The 10116-nt window shown below is 47.9% G+C and overlaps 1 pseudogene; it reads left to right on the top strand.

Moving 5' to 3' along the window:
- The first annotated feature begins 226 nt into the window (after nt 1-226).
- On the top strand, nt 227-761 carry LOC128933231 (epidermal differentiation-specific protein-like; annotated as a pseudogene).
- Nucleotides 762-10116: the final 9355 nt, after the last annotated feature.

Below are 10116 nucleotides of genomic sequence, written 5' to 3'. Positions count from 1 at the left end.
TATGTTTTCCCTCTAAACTGAAATGCCCTCACTCCTTTCCAGATGCTGCTATGTTTCTATTCTGCTAAAAACTTTCTACTTTTCCTTTTCTGCACCACACTTGCCATAATTTTCTGTCTGAAGTATAAAGTCTTCTTATATCTCTGCTTGTTTTCTGTCTCCCTATTGTGCAGGCTGCAATCCTGCTCCTATAACAAGAAATCTGCACCCCAGAAGTCCTGCAGAGATGGGCAACATCATCATTATTGAGCATGCCAACTTCCAGGGCATGTCCAGAGAATTCACCACTGACATTTCCAATCTAAAAGATGCAGATTGGAATGATATTGTCTCCTCAGTGAAAGTAATTGGCCAGCCTTGGGTGGTTTATGAGCATGTTGATTACAAGGGTCAGTTTCTGGTGTTTGAGGAGGGAGAATATAGCTTTGTAGGAAAAGAGATGAATGACAGGAGGATCAGCTCTCTGCAGGTGATCACTGAATATCTGTATAATCCCCAGATCACTCTCTATGAACACACAGATTATCAAGGGAAGCGCAGAATAATAAGAGAAGCAACCAACCTGGCTGTGGGACACGACAATGACAATCGTGTCCTCCCACAAAATCCAGAGCGGTGTCTGGCTGCTGTGTGAGAATAGCGATGGAAGTGGAATTCAATACCTTGCCCGAGAGCAGGAGCACCTTCCAAATTACAAGGCAATCGATTTCAAAGACAAGCTTTCCTTCCTGCGCCCCCTGCGCCCTGGCTGCGGTTGTTAGAATGCAAATCCCGCAGCGCTGAGAAAAGATGCAGAAATTTGACACCCGGATCTCCGCCCCTGCTGGTGCTGCCTTTTCCCCCAGTGTCCCAGGACCACCGAATGTCAGCGCTGTCTGCTGTGCTGCACTGCAGAGCTGCACTTCTCCATCCTGCCTTGCACGCTGCTCCCACGGCACCAATGCAAGAATCATCAGAATTGATCATATGAGAGTGTCCAAGCTAGAGGAGGCAATGCCACATGTGTGAAACCTGTTGTACCCTCAGCTGGCATTCCAGAGTCCTGGCCTATGGAATGTAGAAGCATTGCAGGTTGTGTCTGTGGCTAAGCGAAACAGAAAGTGCCAATGCAGAGCCAGCATCACTTCTTTTGTAATTTGCATTGCAATGCCCTTGTGGTACTGTGGCCTCTGCCATTGTCTGTAATCCATTTTCTGTTGCTGCCATTAAAGAATGCTTTGCAATCAGCAGTGGGTCTGTTTTGTGCATCTTTGGAATAGATAAATATTGCTCTTCCATGCTGGGATGTCTCTGTGTATCCAGAGAATGGTCCCCACAGTCACTTCCAAAACTTTTTCCTGGATGTCTCCTGCAGAATTGTGTTTCCTTCTGGTTTACCTGCTCAAAAACAGTGGGATCAGGCTTGACTCTAAATGTCTTGGTGAGCATGTAGATCATTGCTGATCCTGGCCAAACACTCACCTGCAGATTGTACCTGGCTATCACACGGTTGGTTGTATCTCAAGGCAGTGATTGTAGCAATGATGCAGTCTTCTACTGCCCTAAATCTCATCATAAACAGACTGCTTTCCCTAATTTGAATTCTATAATGCGAATGGTAAAACCTGCCTTGTTTTTCACACCTGTAATAGCCTGATAAGGAATGAGGAATGACAAGGGTAGATCAGGATCTGGTGAGTCCTGTGCAAGTTCAGCTGGACGAGCAGAGTCTCAGCCCTCCTGCAGCAGTGCCTGATGAGAGCTGCAGCCCTGAGCTGGGCACTGTGGCAGCTGTCCCATGGCAGCTCTGCCCTGCAGGGTTCCTCTCCCTCTGTGCTGGCCTGCTGTGTGCCCTGATTTCCTTGCCCTGGTCCCAGACAGGAGCTGCACTTGGCCTCTTTGAACCACATGAGAGTTTTATTGCATTAAATAGTTAGTTAGTTGATTTTGCGCTGGATGTTTGATAATCTGCACTGATCACATGGTCTTCCCCACTCCTAATCCTTGCTGGTAGAAGTTTGTCCCGGATTTACTCATCCTTGCTGGTAGAAGTTTGTCCCGGATTTACTCATCCCCTGGCCCGTTCCTCAATTGTGTCCGATTGGCTGTGGTCCTATTCCTCCATCCCTCATTCCCCGAGGTGTAAAAGTTTCCCACCGTGAGGCATTCCCTCTCTTTTTCTCCTGGGACACCAACTCCTCCCCATGCAGGATCCCCTGGAGTATTTCCACAGTAAAGCTGTGGGATTATTTGCCCTGAGAGGAGAAGAACACTTCCAGTCTTTTGCTTTTATCATTGTAAAGGCTGCCAGGGTCCTGGGTCCAACGCTGGATGGATCGGGCCCAAATGGCTCTGGGAGAGAGCAGCCAATTTAGAATGAGGTGCACATGGTGCCAGTGCTGGAGCTTGCCAAGGGCCCTTTGGATGGTCCCTGAGGACAGTTCTGTCTGTGTGTCTGTGTGTCTGTGTGTCTGTGGCTGCCATGCCCAGCTGAAGCTGTGTTCCCTGTGCTGAGGCTCAGTGTCCCTCTCAGCTGCCTGTGCCTTCCTGCAGCCTCTCTCCTCCTGTTCTCACCCACTGACACAGCCCTGGCCACTTTCCCAACGCTTCCTGTTCCCTCAGCCCCCTGCAGGAAATATTTTCACAGCAGTGCAGTAACAAACCCTGCTGTCCCACACTGCTGTCTCTGCCCCGGCTTCATCACCAGCATGGGGCAATATCTGCCCATTCTCTGTCCTGTCATGAGTAACAGCTCAAAGTAGAAAAGCCCTGGAGGTTCCTTCCAGCCTCAATTGTTCCAGGAGTCCATACACTGTGCTTGGGATGTGATAGGCACAGCTACCCCTGCCCCAGGGAGGAGTGCAATCCTACAGAACAGCAAAGGAAAGGTTCAGGTTGGGATATGGATGGGGTGGTTTCAGGAACTTTTACATTGCTATTGCAAAGTGGGTTTGTTTTTGTTTTTTGTTTTGTTTTTGTTTTTGTTTTTGGTTTTGGTTTTGGTTTTTTTAATAGCAAAGGATGTTTGTGTGATTTTCAGTAATAGAAGGATGAAGTAAAGGTGGAGAATGACTTTAGCTTTCAGAGGCCGGGATTATGTTTGACAACAGAGCAAGTAAGAGCTGCTGCTGAACTGGGAGGGAAGTCTGCCCTTGGGGCTATGGAATTGATAAATACACAACAAATAATCCCCACATTCTTGTACACATGACTTGATGATGACATTTTTTCAAGGAAATTGAACAAAGAATGCAATTAGCCGGAAACTGACAAAGGTTTTAAAATCTTCTTTAGAATTACTGACAGAAAGATTTGTTTTGGAAAGGACCTCCCTAGACCAAGGCCTTCTTCAATACAAAGATGCCACCAAAGGAAAACAGGTTACTCATGGCCATGCTCAAGTGATTTGTGAACAGCCACAAAGGTGGAGATTCCCCAGGGTCTCTGGCCTTACCAAGCAGCAGACTGGACATGAGGGCACCCTAAGATCACTTTGAACCAGTATTGTCTTGTGATCCCACAATCCTCCTGCCTTGCATCGTCACTCAAGCTCATGATTTACGGATCAGGACTGGCAAATCCGAGTATCACCTGAGCTGTATTGCTCCTGAGGATTCTTGCTCTAAAGAAAGGGTCTCAGCTGATAATCTCACATTACAGATGTGCATGCTCACAGCACATTTATTGGCTAGTCTGTTCTGGAAATAACTCTTGCTTTCCCTTCGTCTTCCTTCAGTAATTCTCAAGAAAACACACAAGCACCTCCCTCCCAAAACACACTTTCATCCTGCTCACAATATCTTCTGGATTTCTGACTCATTTAGAGTAAGAATCACATCCAGGACACATCATAGGTAGTATCCACAATTTCATCCCTGGTCCATGCCTTCTTTCAGAATTCCTGAAAAACTGTCAATCAGGGAAAGAAAATCTTTCTGCAAAAGAAACTCAGAGTATTGTGAAAGGATCAGAGAAAAGAGCAGCTGCAGCCTCTCACAATGAAATTCCCTCCTTTCCCCAAACAGAAAAGTTACCCTATTTCTGTGTGCATACAGCAGCTTTATTACTCATTTAACAGCAGAGAATAATGGTTTGAAGCACTTGAGATCCAACAGGTCTGCCCCATTTCTTGACTTTCTTTGTCTCATCAGTGATTGACTCTAAGCAAACTTTCACTGTAGGTTTGCCAGTTAGGAGAGCAGTTTGCTGCCAAGCCAAGAGAAGCACAAGAAGATTGCAAAGTGATGCTTTCAGGAGGTGCATTTGCAGGAGTGATCTGGTGTTTCATTGATGTTCTGTGCCTCTCTCAACACTGAGGTTACTCAGCCATCGTTGCTTTCCTGATGATTTCAGCCAGATGCCCTCTCACATTCAGAGAGTTGGCTCACTTGACTCACACATCTCAACTCTTTGGAGCATGGGCAGAGGAGAGAAAAGCATCCTGGTCACTTTTCCTTGTCTCTGCTGTGAGGAAGGCAGTGAAATCGGGAAGTCCCTTCCTGAATAAATCATTCTGCAAGTAATTCTCAGGAAGTTTTAAACCCCTTTGTCACTTTCTGGCTAATTGCATTCTTTGTTCAATTTCCATGAAATAAAGTCATCATCAAGTCATGTGTACAAGAACTTGAGCATTACATGTTGGGTATTTATCAATTCCATTTCCCCAACATCAGACTTCCCTCCCAGTTTAGCATCAGCCGTTATCTCTTCTCTTGTCAAATGTAATCCCCTCCACTGAAGGGTCAAAGTCCTTCTCCACCTTTACTTCATTCTGCTGTTACTGAAAAACTTACAAGAATACTTTGGTATTAAAAAAAAACAAAAACAAAAACAAAAAACAAAAACCAAAACCAAAACAAAAAAAGACCCAAACCAAGCAAAACTCAACCCTTTGCAATAGCAGATGTAAAAGTTCCTGAAACCACCCCATCCATATTTCTCTCATTGAATCTTTCCTTTGCTGTTCTGTAGGATTGCACTCCTCCCTGGGGCAGGGGTAGCTGTGCCTATCATATCCCAAGCACAGTGTATGGACTCCTGGAACAATTGAGGCTGGAAGGAACCTCCAGGGCTTTTCTACTTTGAGCTGTTACTCATGACAGGACAGAGAATGGGCAGATATTGCCCCATGCTGGTGATGAATCCAGGGCAGAGACAGCAGTGTGGGACAGCAGGGTTTGTTACTGCGCTGCTGTGAAAATATTTCCTGCAGGGGGCTGAGGGAACAGGAAGCGTTGGGAAAGTGGCCAGGGCTGTGTCAGTGGGTGAGAACAGGAGGAGAGAGGCTGCAGGAAGGCACAGGCAGCTGAGAGGGACACTGAGCCTCAGCACAGGGAACACAGCTTCAGCTGGGCATGGCAGCCACAGACACACAGACACACAGACACACAGACAGAACTGTCCTCAGGGACCATCCAAAGGGCCCTTGGCAAGCTCCAGCACTGGCACCATGTGCACCTCATTCTAAATTGGCTGCTCTCTCCCAGAGCCATTTGGGCCCGATCCATCCAGCGTTGGACCCAGGACCCTGGCAGCCTTTACAATGATAAAAGCAAAAGACTGGAAGTGTTCTTCTCCTCTCAGGGCAAATAATCCCACAGCTTTACTGTGGAAATACTCCAGGGGATCCTGCATGGGGAGGAGTTGGTGTCCCAGGAGAAAAAGAGAGGGAATGCCTCACGGTGGGAAACTTTTACACCTCGGGGAATGAGGGATGGAGGAATAGGACCACAGCCAATCGGACACAATTGAGGAACGGGCCAGGGGATGAGTAAATCCGGGACAAACTTCTACCAGCAAGGATGAGTAAATCCGGGACAAACTTCTACCAGCAAGGATTAGGAGTGGGGAAGACCATGTGATCAGTGCAGATTATCAAACATCCAGCGCAAAATCAACTAACTAACTATTTAATGCAATAAAACTCTCATGTGGTTCAAAGAGGCCAAGTGCAGCTCCTGTCTGGGACCAGGGCAAGGAAATCAGGGCACACAGCAGGCCAGCACAGAGGGAGAGGAACCCTGCAGGGCAGAGCTGCCATGGGACAGCTGCCACAGTGCCCAGCTCAGGGCTGCAGCTCTCATCAGGCACTGCTGCAGGAGGGCTGAGACTCTGCTCGTCCAGCTGAACTTGCACAGGACTCACCAGATCCTGATCTACCCTTGTCATTCCTCATTCCTTATCAGGCTATTACAGGTGTGAAAAACAAGGCAGGTTTTACCATTCGCATTATAGAATTCAAATTAGGGAAAGCATTCTGTTTATGATGAGATTTAGGGCAGTAGAAGACTGCATCATTGCTACAATCACTGCCTTGAGATACAACCAACCGTGTGATAGCCAGGTACAATCTGCAGGTGAGTGTTTGGCCAGGATCAGCAATGATCTACATGCTCACCAAGACATTTAGAGTCAAGCCTGATCCCACTGTTTTTGAGCAGGTAAACCAGAAGGAAACACAATTCTGCAGGAGACATCCAGGAAAAAGTTTTGGAAGTGACTGTGGGGACCATTCTCTGGATACACAGAGACATCCCAGCATGGAAGAGCAATATTTATCTATTCCAAAGATGCACAAAACAGACCCACTGCTGATTGCAAAGCATTCTTTAATGGCAGCAACAGAAAATGGATTACAGACAATGGCAGAGGCCACAGTACCACAAGGGCATTGCAATGCAAATTACAAAAGAAGTGATGCTGGCTCTGCATTGGCACTTTCTGTTTCGCTTAGCCACAGACACAACCTGCAATGCTTCTACATTCCATAGGCCAGGACTCTGGAATGCCAGCTGAGGGTACAACAGGTTTCACACATGTGGCATTGCCTCCTCTAGCTTGGACACTCTCATATGATCAATCCTGATGATTCTTGCATTGGTGGGGTGGGAGCAGCTTGCAAGGCAGGATGGAGAAGTGCAGCTCTGCAGTGCAGCACAGCAGACAGCGCTGACATTCGGTGGTCCTGGGACACTGGGGGAAAAGGCAGCACGTGCAGAGGCGGCGATCCGGGTGTCAAATTTCTGCATCTTTTCTCAGCGCTGCGGGATTTGCATTCTAGCAGCCACAGCCAGGGCGCAGGGGGCGCAGGAAGGAAAGCTTGTCGTTGAAACCGATTGCCTTGTAATTGGGAAGGTGCTCATGTTCTCCTGCAATGTATTGAAATCCACTTCCATCGCTGTGCTCACACAGCAGCCAGACACCGCTCTGGACTTTGTGGGAAGACACGACGTCACACTCGTGTTCTGCAGCCAGGCTGGTTGCTTCTCTTATTATTCTGCTCTTTCCTTGATAATCAATGTATTGATAGAGAGTGATCTGGGGATTGTGCAGATATTCAGTGATCACCTGCAGAGAGCTGATCCTGTCATACATCTCTTTTCCTACAAAGCTATATTCTCCCTCCTCAAACACCAGAAACTGGCCGTTGTAATCAATATGCTCATAAGCCACCCAAGGCTGGCCAATTACTTTCACTGAGGAGACAGTATCATTCCAATCTGCATCTTTTAGATTGGAAATGTTAGTGGTGAATTCTTTGGACATGCCATGGAAGTTGGGATTGTCATAAATGATGATTTTGCCCATCTCTACAAGAGTTCTGAGGCGCAGATTTCTTGTTATAGGAGCAGGATTGCAGCCTGCACAAAAGGGAGACAGAAAACAAGCAGAGATATAAGAAGACTTTATACTTCAGACAGAAAATTATGGCAAGTGTGGTGCAGAAAAGGAAAAGTAGAAAGTTTTTAGCAGAATAGAAACATAGCAGCATCTGGAAAGGAGTGAGGGCATTTCAGTTTAGAGGGAAAACATAAAATGAGACATGTGCCCACAGCTACTCAGTTCAAATTAGTTGTGTGTGTTGGTTTGGTTACATACCCAATATTAAGCTGTAAATACTCTCCCACTCACCCCCCACAACTGTGTATCAGTGGCCCCCTCCAGGCTGTCCCTGGGTGAGGTTTGTCTCTCCTGCAGCAGCCATCCATCTCCTCATGCCCTGAGAGATGGCTTCAGTCTCTGCACACGCACACAGCAGAGCCTCACGGCTGTGCTGCAGCTCTCAGCCCAGCACTAAAGCCTCCTTCCCTTGCCCTGCACTTCACAGCAGCTGCCCAAGAAGCCCTTCCAGCTCTCCTGTGCCAAGGGTGCCTCTTACCTTGCTGTCAGCTGCAGGGCTGCGAGAGCTGAGGGCAATTCCTCCAGTGCAGGGCTGTGGTGTGTGCAGAGTGTCTCACCTGCCTCCGTTTATACTTGCACAAAAGTGAAAGTGTGAATCACCCAATTCCAAGGAACTGGGCGTGGTTGATGTCATTCTCAGGGTTCAAAAATAATCCATATTCTATCTTGGTTTTGATGTCCTACACCCAGATATCTCATTGCTCTGGTTCAAAAGTTCACTGAAGTGTGAGTGACCTGATAACCTGAAAACGTGGCTTCATGTCTGTCCCTGCTCAGAAGCCGTCTGAACCACAGGAACTGGAACACATTGATTGGAGCAACCCCAGCTCCTTCAATCCCTCAACAGCTCAATTCCCTTCTCTGGACTCACTCCAGCCCTCCCATGTCTTCCTTGCAGTGAGCACAGGGGGACAATCCCTGCCCTGATCCTGCTGGCCACACCATTGCTGATCCAGGCCAGGTGCCACGGGCCTGCCTGGCCACCTGGGCACAGCTGGCACATGTGCAGCTGCTGTCTGTCATGTGTGGGGCTTTTGTGACCGCAGGGCAGGTCTCGGCCCTCGGCCTTGCTGAGCTTCATTCCATCGGCCTCAGCCCACTGATCCCTCTGCAGAGCCTCCTTACCCTCCAGCACACAACACTCACCCAAGCTGGTGTTGCCTACAAAATGACTAAGGGGGGAGATCCAAGGATGGGGCACCCACATCTTCTCTAGAGAAACTCTTCCAGTGCCTCAGCACTCTCACAGTGAAGAATTCTTTCGAAAGGTCTAGCCTAAACCTACGCTCTTTCATCTTGAAAGGCCAGAGTAAAAAGTCTCTGCCCTTCTGTGTAGGACGTTCTCCAGCCCTCTGACCATTGTCATGGCCTAGCTCTACATCTGCTGTAACAGGTCTGTGTCTCTCTTGTTCAGGAAACCCCAGGGTTGCATGCAGAGCTCCAGGTAGAGTCTCACCTCAGCAGATCAGAAGGGAAGGATCATCTCCCTCATCCTGCCAACTACACTTTCTGCAGCCCAGGACACTTTTGGCTTTCTAGGTGGCAAGTGTCAGGTCACGTCCAGTCTTTCATCCACCGGTGTTCTCAGTTCCTTCTCCACAGGGCTGCCCTCAGCCCATTCATCCCTCAGCCTACGCTGCCCCTGGTGATTGCTCTGACATCCAGTTGCAGGGCCTTGCACTCAGCCTTGCAGAAATTTATGGGATGCACATCGGGCCATTGCTCAGGCTTCTCGAGGTCCTTTTTTAACAATCCCTTCCTTCCAGCATGGCAACACACCACTCAGCTTGGTGTCACCTGCAAACTCGCTGAGGGTGCACCTGCCCCCATGGCTGTGACATCAAGGAAGGCATTGGATAGCACTGGCGGCAGAACAGACCCTTGGGGGTCACCATTTGTTCATGGCTTCCATTGATCCTGATCAAGTTTCTCAGGAACTCACTGTGTGAATGACAGCACAGGCATTTAGGTGCCAGCAGCACAGCACTTCTGCTCCAAGAGATGGTACTTCCTCAAGGGAGAAGAGACCTAGGAAGATTTCTTCTCTTTTATCAGAGTATTCACCTGCTCACTTAACTTGCTCAGTTAGGGTGATTCAGCAAGGAGATGTGTTAACAATTAAGTAACTCAAACTGCTTCCTGCTTCCCATTTTCTGGATTTGTAGGCACATGAAAGACAGGAAAGTGATTTGTGATTTGCACATCTTCAGCACAGGAACGTCCAGTTCAAATAACCTACTGGCTTTTTACGATGGAGTGGCTATTTCAGTGGAAAAGGGAAGGGCTACAGATGTCATCTAGCTGGATTTCTGCAAGGCCTTTGACATGGTCCCCACAACTTCCTTCTTTCTAAATTGGAAGCACAGAGATTTGATAGGGAGACTGTTCACTGGACTGGGCTTTGAGGCCATATAAAAAACAAAACCAAGTTACCTCCAGGGAAGGGAGTTCCTTATA

The sequence above is a fragment of the Melozone crissalis genome, unplaced genomic scaffold, assembly GCF_028551555.1.
Source record: "Melozone crissalis strain CALT ecotype California unplaced genomic scaffold, PUWL_Pcris_2 ptg000008l_1, whole genome shotgun sequence".
Lineage (NCBI taxonomy): Eukaryota > Metazoa > Chordata > Aves > Passeriformes > Passerellidae > Melozone > Melozone crissalis.
The sequence above is the reverse complement of the archived record's forward strand: the minus strand, read 5'-3'. Positions and strand labels throughout refer to the sequence as shown.